General features: G+C 36.6%; 1 long non-coding RNA gene across 2 annotated transcripts in view; it reads right to left on the bottom strand.

Moving 5' to 3' along the window:
• The window catches only part of LOC101151867 (uncharacterized), a 222,021-nt gene that overhangs the window by 130,308 nt on the left and 77,565 nt on the right, over nucleotides 1-14,148 (bottom strand). The gene's annotated exons all lie outside the window — the stretch shown is intronic.

Below are 14,148 nucleotides of genomic sequence, written 5' to 3'. Positions count from 1 at the left end.
GCCATTTCAAAAAAAAAATTTAAAGCTTCTTCCTTAAATATGGCTTTCATACCCAGAGCACTATATGCTTTCCTACTCCATGTCTTTGCTCTCTCTTCTTCCCACTTAGAATGGCTTGTCTCCTCAACTCTGCTGGCAGAGTCCTTAGGATTTTTAAGATGTTGATTAACTGTTACCTTGTTCATGAAACATTCTCACCATTTCCTCTTCCTCTCAATATTTTATTCATTCCTCAGATACAGCTAATTGCAGTAGATCTTTAATATAATATCATAGTTGCATATGATAGCTACTCAGTATGTATGTCATCACTACTCCCAGAATATAAGCGTATTTCAGGGTTCTTCTTAGTCACCCTTCTATTCCCATACATCTTAGCCAATTACTTCCAAATTAGAATTGTTCAACTCACTTCTATTGCCTAAATCCAAATAATGCAAAATAGAAAGTGACTACCAGGACACTGGATCATCATTTAACAAGCAACTTAAGTTTAATAAGCAACTTAAGCACTTTAATTAGCTTTCTGTTGTGTTCCATAAAGTCCCTGTCCTGTTTCTAATTACTTCCTTTCCTATACCCTGCAGCAAACCCTTAGAAAGTTTTTCCAACCAGATTCAAGCAGATCTGTGTAAGAGACTGTGTTTTGTGGTACTACATATGGGTCACATAGTTTGTGAAATAACTCACTACGAAATGATTATTTCTTCCCCCTTTCATTAAGCTCTATTAATCCAGATTGGAAAAAAGGTTCATGTTGACACTCTTCTGCCTAATTAACTTGTCTGAACTGTATTCAACTCCATAGTGCTGATCTATGATTTATCAGAAAGCCTCTAAGCTAAGTTATAAATGTAATGTTTTCAAATCTGCCTCAAGTACAACCACTCTAATGGTAAATACCAAATTATGTTCCATTTGGGATACAAACCAAGAACATAAAAAGTAAGAATAAGAATTCCTAGCTGTGTTTAGGCTGGGTGCGGTGGATCATGCCTGTAATCCCAGCACTTTGGGAGGTCAAGGCGGGCAGATCACAAGGTCAGGAGTTCGAGACCAGTGTGGCCAACATGGCGAAACCCCATCTCTACTAAAAATACAACAATTAGCTGGGCATGGTGGTGGGCACCTGTAATCCTAGCTGCTCCAGAGGCTAAGGCAGGAGAATTGCTTGAACCTGGGAGGCAGAGGTTGCAGTGAGCTGAGATTGTGCTACAGCACTCCAGCCTGGGCAACACAGTGAAACACCATCTCAGAAAAAAAAAAAAAAAAAAGAATTCTTAGCTGTGTTTTCCATTTGGCAAAACAATACAAATGACTCAGCAAGTATGTCCACAAGATTGTAGCTAGGGTCTTTCCCCTTTCTCTGGAAAGAAAGATTAATACTCAGAATGCATTTTTACATCAATTTTTATAAGTTGATATCAAATTATTGTGAGATTTGATGTTTTACTGCTTTGTTTTGTATTTTTAAGGAGGTTGTTTTTAATTTTTTTAATGGCACTTAGCAGGTCTCTAAATGAAGTGTGACAGATGTTTTCACCAATTCACAGTATTTAGTGGCTGAGGGTGAGACACACAACTGTGATTCTAACAAGAATATGACACTGGAGAGGATATCTATGAGATGACTGGCAGACTCCACACCAATGATCCTGACAGGTCAGTATTTTACTGGGAACTCACAAGACTAAGCCCCTCAAGGAAAAGGCCCACATCTAAGTTATTGTGTGTCTCTATGCCTAGCACAGCTCTTATTCCTCAGTAAGCACCTCATGCATGTTGAGCAACCAGGACCAAATTCCAGTTTTTATATTTACTGTCCAACACATACTGAAGGCCTCTTGAGTGAAAAGCTCTATTTGAGTCATGGTGAGTAAATAAAAAAGGAAATGTCCTTGGTCACAAGCAAATTACAATCTGATGGCACAGAAAAGAATAACACAAGAGAATATTTCACACTACTAGAGAAATACATTGGCTTTCTTAATAACAGTTTAAAATTTTTGAATGATTCTTTTGTAGATTTTAAGGCACTGATGTAAACAATTCTTTTTTATGTTCCCAAAAAACTATGAAGAAAGTCTAATATTATTGAATCCATGGAACATATTGATTCCAGAGCTGGAATAAGAATTTGCATGCTTTTTTCTTTCAATGCTTCTGCTGATTTTTTTTGGATAATGCTTGGTTGATTACTGCAAGTTCTGCTGGTTTAAAACAGTCAAGATGTACATTCTATTCACATGATCACAGATATTAAGATCTCATTGTTCTTTAATTTTATATATGTTCAAGTTTAAATAACTCTTCTACTCTTTGACAAAATGTTTATTAGAGATTTGGGGTTGGGGGACATATGAAAGGGATTGCAGGAATGCTTTCAGACTACCTTCCAAATGACTCTTTACTCTAAAAGCTCTCCATTACCCACCAAACTAAGTCACTTAGCATCTATCTATTATCAAACACTTATTTTAGACCAAGGGATGGACCTTGATTCTTAGTAGAAGATATTTGACCACTGGATCTCAATCAATAAATCATCAAAACCATTTTTTCAACTTCTCACTTTCAAATTGCTGTTTTGATAATAATCACCTTTTTCAAAAATTATCAAAAATGATAATTTTTGGTGTGGTCATCCATGTTTCCCTACATTGACTCCAAAAAATAGTATATTGCAGTGGTTCTAAACATGAATTCAGGCACCAGATCAGCTGAGTTTGAATCCTGTGCCATCGCTTATAAACTATGTAACTGGGCAAGTTTCCTAACCTCTGTGGGCCTTCCTTTCTTCATCTGTAAAATAAAGATAACAATAATACCAACTTCATAGAACTGTGGTGAGGATTAAGCAAATTACTATATCTAAAGTATTTAAAATAAAACTTGGCGCAGAACAAATCCTTTCTATATTTTTGTTGTCATTAGTAATTATATATTTCTAAAGTACGTGGCAGTCATATTGTATAAAGACTTCACAAAAATTTTGAGATCAATCAGTAACAAGTTCAGCCTCATTACCTGCACCAAGTACCACAGATAGATTTAAGTTCCCACTACAAAAACAAGATCTACAAAATTTCATATAAGGATTGAAACTCTAATACAGACCTTTTGCTCTTAAACATAACCATTTACCACATCTTCAATTTTCTACTTTCCCTTCAAGTCTGAATATATGTCACATATATTTTAAGATTTAATTCTAACTCCCTTAAAATATAATCATCAAGAAATACAATTGGAGAAGTATGCCAATCACACTTCTACAATTGTCCTTCAAAAATTTTATTACATTTACCTTCTTTCTTTTTGTTCCTGTGAAGACTTCACATGAATATAGATTTGGGGAAATTAATACAGTTCATCTCTATTGGTAGTTCTTATTAATTTCTGTTAACTAAATGTATGCAGCAATTTTTATTGGAAAATGTCTTTTCCTTTCTTTTTCCACCTATGCTAACTGTGTTCTGGGAGCAGTGGCAACATTTCTTTTCAGAATCCTTTTCTTTTTTTAGGTTTGGGTTGAATCAAATGATGAAAGGAACTAAATAATACCACAGATGATACAGATGGCTTGCACCAGTGTGGCAATAGTTTAATTAGTAACTCTACAATTGCTGGACAATCTTTAATATTTTTGTGATGACATTATTATTTTAAAGAAAAGTCAAACAAATACTTGGTTAAGATTTTCACAGCAGCACTTTATATACGCCCTATACATTTTTATATAATTTATAATAAAATATGTGATATACTTTCTTTTCTAGATATGTTACTCAATCTGATGTCAGAAAGCTTCAGCATGACTTAATTTTTGAAGTCAAAGCTTATGGGAAATAGCAACAATTTCCAGTGACCTGATAATACAAAAGAAAACAGCATAAATGTGTGTCTTGGAGGTAAGTGGGTGCTAGTGTAGGCCTTGTAAGTTAAAAGCAACATTTTATAATCTTGGCAAGATGTAATGTGTAGTCAAAGTAATGAAGCTAACCCAGGCATAATGATTAATCTCTGTGTGAGTCACGACCCTGGCAGCTGCATTCTAAATGAACTGCAATCTATATAATGCATTCTCAGGAAGACCAGACAACAAGAAGTTGCATTAGTCCACAGTGCAGATGGTAAGACTGCATGTAGAAGCACACTCAGCTCTGGCCTAAAAGAGCAGAGGTCTAGGTTGAGCAATATTCATAAAAGAATAGTGAAGTTTCATGGATATTTACTGGCTCCAGTTTATCAAAACGAAGTGTGGCATTAACCCTTATCTGATTCAACTAACAGCTGGAATATTTAATGATGTCTCCATGGGAAAGGTAACACAGAGTGGGATCTTGTAAGATTGGTAGGAGCATAAAAGCCATTCTGGGTAAGAGATACAGCATAAACAAAGCTATCACAGTGAGAATTCCTAAGGTGTATTTGAGGCAAACTGACCACCTCTGCTAAGTGAAAGAATAGAATTGATGTTGAGAATGGTAAAAGACAAAAATGTCAAGTTTAGCCCATAAGTAAAACAATTTAGCAATCCTCTTTTAGAAAGGCTGGCAAGGCCTGTTGTAACTAAACAATGATAGGATGATTGGCATTATTATTTGGAGGAGGCTAGATATTGGCAATGAACCTCATTGTTCTGGCAGGCAGTTTTCAGAGTACACAAATAGATAATCTGGAGAATGGATCAGGAAACTTACAAGAGGGAATATTTTTCAGGTAGAAAAAATGGTAAGATGGGCTTCTTTATAACGACTAGACAATCTGCTTTGCAACAAAGACTCAAAGTTAGTACAGTGTCATAGAATGGGTTCTGCACTGGATGACAGGGGACATGGAAATTAGTCCTGGCACTGCCAACACCTGGCTCAGGACCGATTTCCGTGGACTGCAGTTATCCATAAAAGAAAGATGTTGGGCCAGATGATTCCTGAGGACTCATCTTTGTACAACACTTACACATGACACTTTAAAACATGCCTATGCTGATGGTCAGAACCTCACTGCAGTCAGGAGCCATCATTCTGACAAATGCCCTTGAAAAGTGCTCTCATTGTCTATCTATGTTTATACACTTTTATTTTCTAAGCACATATATGACTGCAAAAATAACCCCCAGTCTGAGTGTTCCAGTCTCATATCCAGCAAGGGAAGATGCATATGATGATGGTAACTAAGGACTATATATGTATTAACTCAATCCTTCCCATGGTACAGATAAAGAAACTGAGGCATAGAGAGATTATATAATTTGCCTGAAGTTGCACAGCTAATAAGTGACTGAGCTGGGATTGGAAGATAAGCTGTGGGGTTTACGGTATGCAGTCTTACCCTCTCTGCAAGTCCTGCCTCTACAAACATTGTGGAGCTGTGCCAGGGCTGGTGTGAGAACTCAAGATAATGTCTTGGATAAAACATCCTTTTTAAGGGAACTGGTGGTAAGAGGCCTCATTTCCAATGAGTGCTTGTGGCCACTGTGTTACAAGATTCCCCCAAAAAGTTGTTCAAGGCCATATCCTTGATAGCAATTTGCTTGCATATGTGAGGTCTGACTTCCATTTAGAACCATATTGTCTCCAGTCCCGCTAGCCGGTAGAGATTTTCCCTTTTGACCTCTTCAGATATTAATGGCCCATGTCAGCAGACACACTTTAGCCTTTTATTTCCCACTCTGTCCCCTTCCTCAATATTTGTCCCAGTCAAATTTAGCTTGGGGTGGGAGAGAGTGAAAAAGTGTATGCAGCTAGTCTGCCTTCTGAAATCAAACCTGACACATCTGCTTTCTGCATACTTGAAAAGCCAATAACCCTTTGGTTTCCTGAACATTTCACCTTGAAGATCTGGGAAAGAAGAATCAAGAGTGACTCTTCAGGGATCATAATCCTGACCAAAGGCTCCTCCCCAAAATACTAATTCATTCTCTCTAATGCTTGCATGACAGTCTAAGGTCACTCCTAAAACATGTCAGCTGCTCTTCAAGCTGATGGAGGTATGTGTCATTAGAGACTCTTGTTAAAAGCCCCAAGTACTTCTCACTCTGACCAGGGTGTCAGAGGTAAAAAGTCCATGAGGGTTTTATCTGCTGATCTAGCCAAGCCTTCCACAGCCACACAACCTCCAGATGGCAAGTTGTCTACCTTTAAGTCACTCTTAGAAGATCTTCAAATGCTTATTGCAAAGATGACATACTTTCCTTGCAGCTCATTTTACTACACTAAAAACGTTAAACATAAGTGTCCCTTGAGGTGCTTTTTCTCCCTTCAAAAATTATTTCTCTGAATTAAAATGTGTTTATAGAATTTCAGACAAGAATTAGGCAATCCCTTCTTTTTCACCTGCCAGTGGATGTCTGAGTGCAGACAGTCTTTCTGAGAGCAGGAGGTCCCCAGGGTTACTAGTGTAATTCTTTTTACTCCGGGGTGCTCAAGCACAGAATTGCCTACAATCAATTTGCTTTCACATCCTGGCATTAAACTCACTGTATATAAAAGTATCACAAGTATTTTCAATATAATTCTAAGTAGCGGTGATTTAAAAGGCTTTTTATTGTAATGAAAAAAATTACGAGGCATAGTAAAAGCTGTACAGCCTATTTGACTGAATCCAATCAAACACATGTAAGATTCTCCATAACCTCAAAATGGGTAAAAATGACTTAAAAATTAAGAAGGGCAATTGATAGGAGTCTTTTTTATATACGGCAGATGAAGCAATATACCTAAACAATATTTTGACCTTCTGGTTTCTAAAAATATAGAATGAATCATAATTTAACTTAGTGCTATAGGAAAGCAGGGACCTTTCAAAGATATAGCTCTAGCTATAAAACTATAGGTATTGACAACATTGTCGCCTAAGTATACAGCTATTTTTCGAGGCAAAACCAAAAGACTTCTAACAAAATATATGTTATTAGTTGTCAGGAGTACAGATGATGTCTACTGTTGCTGTTTGATTAGAAGGCAGGAAGCATGACTTAGACATCTACAACCACTGCTATTCAAAACAGGCACCATTAATATCCAGGTACACACAATACCCTTGAACCTGAACATAAGTATAACATAAATCTAAAAATATTATTATAACTGTCTTGCAGTACCTGACACATAGTAGGCCCTCAATAAATATTTTTTGAATGAATAAATGAAAGAATAAATAATGAATAAAACAATATCATAAGCAGTCTGCTTTTCTATACAATTTTAAAAGAGTTATTTTCACTTTTGTCTTTAAGAGAAATGAGTAAAGCAAATTAGAAAATTGAATTACAAACTGTGGCTTGATAGCTGTTTGATATACAGACTACAAAACCATCTCTTCTGACTTGGTTCTCAACCATTGGTTCCAAGTCTTCCAGGTGTTTATGCAAAGGCAGGGCTCTCCTCCCACCACCATCAAATGGCATGGTACTGAATCCCACAAGAGCTAATGGAAATAAGACTGAGTTTGTTATTTTATTAACTTAAGAGGTAAAAGAAATACAGTTGCCAGATAAAATGCAGGAAGCCCAATTAGACTGAACGACAGATAAACCATGAATAATATTTTAGTATAAGTCTGTCCTAAATATTGTATGAGACATATTTATACTAAAAATTACTTATGGTTTATCTGAAAGTCTATGTTAATTTGGTACTATGTATTTTTATTTGCGAAATCTGGCAACCCCAGAAGGAAAGCAAATGTTCTGACTAAACAACAGTTGTTTCCATACATCCAGACTCTGGTAGGATAGGTGAACCTTTGAGTAAGAAGCAATGGCACAATTATCCTGATCCATTATTCAGTGATGGCCAACTTTTCGTACTTCACTAAAATGATATTTTTAAAGACCTTTATCTTGCAGCCATGCTACAAGTTGAATAATGCTTCTAAAGACACTGATAGCATTACATGCTGGCAAATAGCAAGCAGTCAACAAGTGAAAGATTATGAAAACTGAAGAAAGCAAAGACAGAAAATATGTCAAAAGGCAGAATAAACATTTTTTACATTAACAGTCCCTTTTAAGAGGATATTGGTAGCTTATATGTTTCTATAAACTTATATTCAGCTAGATCAAAGATAAAAATGACCTCTCACTGTAAACTAGTTCAACCATTGTGGAAGTCAGTGTGGCGATTCCTCAGGGATCTAGAACTAGAAATACCATTTGACCCAGCCATCCCATTACTGGGTATATACCCAAATGACTATAAATCATGCTGCTATAAAGACACATGCACACGTATGTTTACTGCGGCACTATTCACAATAGCAAAGAGTTGGAACCAACCCAAATGTCCAACAATGATAGACTGGATTAAGAAAATGTGGCACATATACACCATGGAATACTATGCAGCCATAAAAAATGATGAGTTCCTGTCCTTTGTAGGGACATGGATGAAATTGGAAATCATCATTCTCAGTAAACTATCGCAAGAACAAAAAACCAAACACCGCATATTCTCACTCATAGGTGGGAATTGAACAATGAGATCACATGGACACAGGAAGGGGAATATCACACTCCGGGGACTGTTGTGGGGTGGGGGGAGGGGGGAGGGATAGCATTGGAAGATACACCTAATGCTAGATGACGAGTTAGTGGGTGCAGCGCACCAGCATGGCACATGTATACATATGTAACTAACCTGCACAATGTCACATGTACCCTAAAACTTAAAGTATAATTAAAAAAAAATTAATTAATTAATTAATTAATTCTTCCTATACTTCTTTTCTTTTTTTTCACTCTTACTGACCAGGCTGGAGTGTAATGGCGTGACCTCGGCTCACCGCAACCTCTGCCTCACAGGTTCAAGTGATTCTCCTGCCTCAGTCTCCCAAGTAGCTGGGATTACAGGCATGCGCCACCACAAAAAAAAAAAAAAAAAAAAAATAGACCTCTCGAAAAGTCTTGAATTTTGATACAATGTCAACTGTGTCATTATACTGTGAAAGAAATTTAGTGTTTATGAAAGGTGGCAGATTGATTGATTATTAATATGTATTACGTACCAGTAAGAAGCTAGAGGCTATTCAAACATGCAGGCCAGGTCTCCATGGCCTAGGAAGGAAGCAGCCTATCTTGGAGTGGTGGGTTACAAGGTCTTAAAAGGTCAGGATGACATATGTTGTTGCCGAGCAGTGGGTTGAGATATTTGTTCAAATGAGATCTGACAATCCACAAAAGATAGCTCGATAGAAAATTCTTAAAACTAAGTTTATCATCTAAAAACTAAAATTGGAACTTTTCCTATTTCAACAAAGGGAGGCATTATGTATATATTCATATATATACACATACACACACATATATATGTATAGCTCACAAATATTCTATATATGTGTATATATACACACACATCTACGTACATATATATGTATATATATTCTTCTCCCTTCCCTTTGACTGTGTTAATAATCTAGATTTGGCTGCGCGCGGTGGCTCACACCTGTAATCCCAGCACTCTGGGAGGCCGAGGTGGGCAGATCATGAGGTCCGGAGATGGAGATCATCCTGGCTAACACGGTGAAACCCCGTCTCTACCAAAAATACAAAAAAACTAGGCGGGCGGAGTGGCGGGCGCCTGTAGTCCCAGCTAGTCGGGAGGCTGAGGCAGGAGAATGGCGTGAACCCGGGAGGCGGAGCTTGCAGTGAGGCGAGATTGTGCCACTGCACTCCAGCCTGGGCGACAGAGCAAGACTCCGTCTCTGAAAGGCTGTAGAAATACTGTTTTCACAGTTTGGAACTCTACTGGGAAAAAAGGGCCTTATTCTGAGGCCCGGATCAAGCTCTAGTGTTGGTATTGTCAGGAAGCACTTTAACCATGTCTGCTAAGGCCTGAAACTGTGAACACAGGGGAAGTCACTCATCTTGGTGGGGCTTTGCTTGATAGTTGGACATCAAGGGGGCCCTTGAAATAGAACTATTATGCTCATAAAACAGACATATATATATATATATATTTACACATATATATTTCATGAAGTTTTCATAATAACACTGTATGATCGGCATTATTTTTTTGTATTACCAATAATAATCTGATAGGATTAAGAGAACTGAAATAGTTGCCCAAGATGACAGAACCAAAACTTGGTGAATCCAAGATTCTAATTCAGGCCTATCTGACTCATGCTGCACTATAATACTTCTAAATCTGGAACATCTCTTTCACCATTAAACAACGTATCAGAATCTTGAACTAGTCAAAGGAAAAGCTTTATTCAAAGGGAAGGCAAAAAAGATAATTGATTGCTTCTATTTTCAATGAGGGCATTTTCTTAGATTAATTATAAAATGGTGATTCCAAGGCAAATAAAAAGAGTTTCTATCATGAAACTCTTTCAGGTAACTCTTGGGGTATGGCATTTTCCAAAATAAATTATTAGAAACACAAAACCTGAAGTTACATTACCCATTTAACACTAAAATTAAAAGCAGAAAGCTAATTAGGAAAAATAGACTCTGTTACCTTTATTTTCAAGGATTAGAATTCTCTTAAAAGTTACAGCTAAATAAAAAGAAACCATAAAATAGAAACTTTAGATCACAGCACAAAATAAACTTCAAATCAGATAGTAACAGGCTGTAAAAGCGTGGCTTCTAGGGTCATATAACCCAGATTAAAATCACAACCCCACCTCTTACTAGTGATGTGATCTTTGCCCCTCTGAGCCACAGTCTCCTCGTCTAGAAAATAAATACGATAATAGAACCTATCTCATAGGGTTGTCATGAAGATTAAATGTAATACTCCATGTAACGTACTGGGCATACAGCCTGGCAAATAGCAAGCAGTCAACAAATATTAGCTCTTATTTTTATCATCATTACAACCTTTTATTTAAAATAGATATGCTGATGTAAAATGAGGGGTTTGCATTTATACCTACATGTTTCAAAGCTGAAGACTCCTGGACACCAAAAACCCCAAATAGTTTTCTCTAAATAGATATTAAAATGTTCCTGGCAATAGCTGCTTTTAAATAACTCATTTTCCGAGGCTGAAGCACAGAGTTCAAAATCCCAGGCTGAGCCCATTTATACTGCCCTGTTGTAAGATGCTGCACACAAAACTATTTGGCTTGCAGACCCTTTGTCACCCAAAAGCTCCCATAGCCACACAATTAAGTTTAGGCCACTCGGGGTTTAGCATTCTTTTTCTGAAATGGAGTCCACATGCATTACTCTGTGTGTGTGTGTGTGTGTGTGTGTGTGTGTGTGTGTGTGTGTGTATGTGTATGTGTTTCTGGATGAATGATACAATCTACAGAGGTAGAGGAAACATTACAATGCCTAAGACTGGGTACTTCAACATCCAATTAGAGTTGGGTGAGTTATGCGGCAGCCCCAAAGGCCAGATGCTAAAGTGACCTGGTGCAGCCCAGCACAGGCCATCACCTATCCCTCCTGTATGGAAAGCAGCCTCTAGGGATTCCACTGAGCCACAAAGCTGAAGACCCAGGCATGCTGCATTTTTTTCCTCCTAAAGAAATTTACATGCTATTTTTCTACCCTGTCCCTGAGCTGGGATATTGAGGTTAAAATGTACCTACTGAGTAGGTAATGCATTTGGTATTAAGGATCCATCATATGCGTATGTCTTCTGAGTGTAACGGTTCCTTTGGAGTTATTATAGGTATGCCGTGAATAGATATTAGAAATAATACACAAAGAGTGGCTGAAGGAGATCCCATATTAAATACTGTCAGACTTTAAACATTATTCTAAAATAAGTTTTTAATTCCCAGGGTTTAATACCTCTATACTTTGTAAACTGAGCACTTTTCAAAGAGAGCTCCAAATTCCTACAGAGCTGTCTTTAACTGAGCTTTGATCTTTGCAGAGCACCTATCTTGTGTTTCTATAATTGCTGTGGTTTAACAAGGCTCCCCAGCATGTGAAGGGGGGCAAATCCTTTTATTAAGGCTATAAACCTAACTGACCATAGTGACGGAATGTGCAGCTTGGTGGTAGCCCTTAGCTCCCCAGGAAAGAAAAAAAAATTGAAACCAGGGAGTCTTCATGTTAAAACATAATGAAATATTTATTAAACATGTTTCTGGTGTCCCAGGTGGTAAGAGGCTGCCCTGTGGTCCGCTGAAAGGTTTGATCTTTGTTAAGTATTGTGAATGCTGATTTCAATAATGGGGTGAAAGCTGAGGAAGTTATGGCTGAAATTTTGGCTAAAGATGACAGCTCTAGGTTTCAAGTTGCACAAAGCAGTCTGAGGGATTAAACCAACAAAGCCTGCTCAAAAGTATTGAGTTTCCAAAAGTGTAATCTTCCTATCAGTGATTCACACTCCTAGGATGGGGAGGATTCCTCATTTACTTTGACTTTGCCACATTAATCTTACTTAACAAATACATGTGGTGATTTATATCATGTTTAATTAACTGATTGAGGGCGCCAGTGGTAAAAATGGCATCGCATTAAGCTCTGTCCGTATGGCAAATTCGAATCACATCCTTAGCCTTGCAAGAACAAAATATCCCGAGAGTCACTGATGACAGGATGTAGGAATTGAAATCAGGTCCCTCCTGTTGTTTGAGAATCTAGGGAGGGTGCCTGCCATATGCCCATCACTTCCAGGGGGGGAAGTGACAGGATAAAAGAAAGGAAGGCTCTAGTTCTTCCAATATGTTCAAATCTCAGATGAAAATGATTGTGCAGCAGTGCTGTACAGAGGCCAAGATTCACATGAAAGTACATCTCAAACTTTGCAGAGAGCTTAATGAGAGGGTTTTGTGGTGTTTTGATATGTGGGGTTTTCTTTTGTTTTGTTTTCTGAAATGGCTGCTCAGGGTTTTTGAGAACTGAGAGGCGAAAAAGCTGTCATTTAGAGTTTAATATAATAAGCAGGATTTTTTTAATAAAAGAGGGAATTATTATTTAATAAAATATATGTGCACTACGATTCCATAGAAATCAAATTAGGTTTGAATACTAAAACCACACATTGGGATACTGGTTTTAAAATTAACATCTTTGGAAATTGGAGTTGTCTAATTTTTCCCCTCAAAAATCTATGGTGATTATTTACGACATCTAAAGAAAAAGTATAAATTGATTACTGATAATAATTTTGAAATTTTAAAATGCATTTTAAATTACATGACAACATAATAAAAGTATGAAAAGAGGGTAAAAAATCCATTTCAATCTTCAATTTGATGATTAACATTTTTGTGCATCCTCTTTTAGTGTTTTGTTTGCATGTGTTAAAATTATTATAATCATGCTACACCTTCATCTTGTATCCTTTTTTAACTTAGTATTTTATCCCATATTTCTCATACTGCTGTATACCAATTTTATTGACTGCATAATATTTCATCAAATGAATGTTGTCATCTTTTCCTAACCAAGCTTCCACTGCTAGATATTAAAATGCCTTCCAATGTTTGCTATTATAAATAATGTTATAAAGAAAATTTTTATATATATGGCTTTTTCCACATTTTGAATTATTTCCCTGGAGAGATTTCCTATACCTGTTCAGGTTGCCATACTGTTTAGGTTTCTTAAAAGATTGTATAGAAGTAAAGACATTTTTCTTCCAAGGAAAAGTAGAAAGTAAAACATTCTATAATGGTGTCATTATACAGGAAAAAAAAAATCTTACTTGAAATTAACATGCAATTTAAGTGATGACTTCACTCCTATAGTAAGTATTGGCGACATGAGAAAAACATTTAATTTTTACTCTAAATTAATTTGTTCTGTAAATGTTGTTCTCTAAATTTAATTTGTTCTCTAAATGTTGTGTTCTTTAAAATAAGCATATGGTGACAACGAAATAAATTCAGAATTTTCTATTTTGTTTTACTCCTCACTTATTGTTTTGATTTAGAAAAAAAGTCCTTTCAAGTATAATTTAAGTTTTGAAATTTTTAACAGTTTCCTGGAGGATATTACAAGTAGACTATTAAGCCAGCATACAGGTCACTTTTTAAAATGATCATTATTTTGGTTAAATCTGAAGTATGGTCCTCATAATTAATAATCCTAGATGTTTTCATGGCTTCAATTCAGAATATGATGAATTGGGTAAGTTAGGCAATATATTTTAACTAAAACCACTTTGGATTTTGACAAGGAATTCAAACTTTTCAACTGTGCTGTGTTGCTGCATAAGCAGCCTGTAA

Source organism: Gorilla gorilla, chromosome 12 (assembly GCF_029281585.2).
Source record: "Gorilla gorilla gorilla isolate KB3781 chromosome 12, NHGRI_mGorGor1-v2.1_pri, whole genome shotgun sequence".
Classification (NCBI taxonomy): Eukaryota; Metazoa; Chordata; class Mammalia; order Primates; family Hominidae; genus Gorilla; species Gorilla gorilla.
Note: the sequence above shows the minus strand (reverse complement) of the source record. Positions and strands in the feature narration are given on the sequence as shown.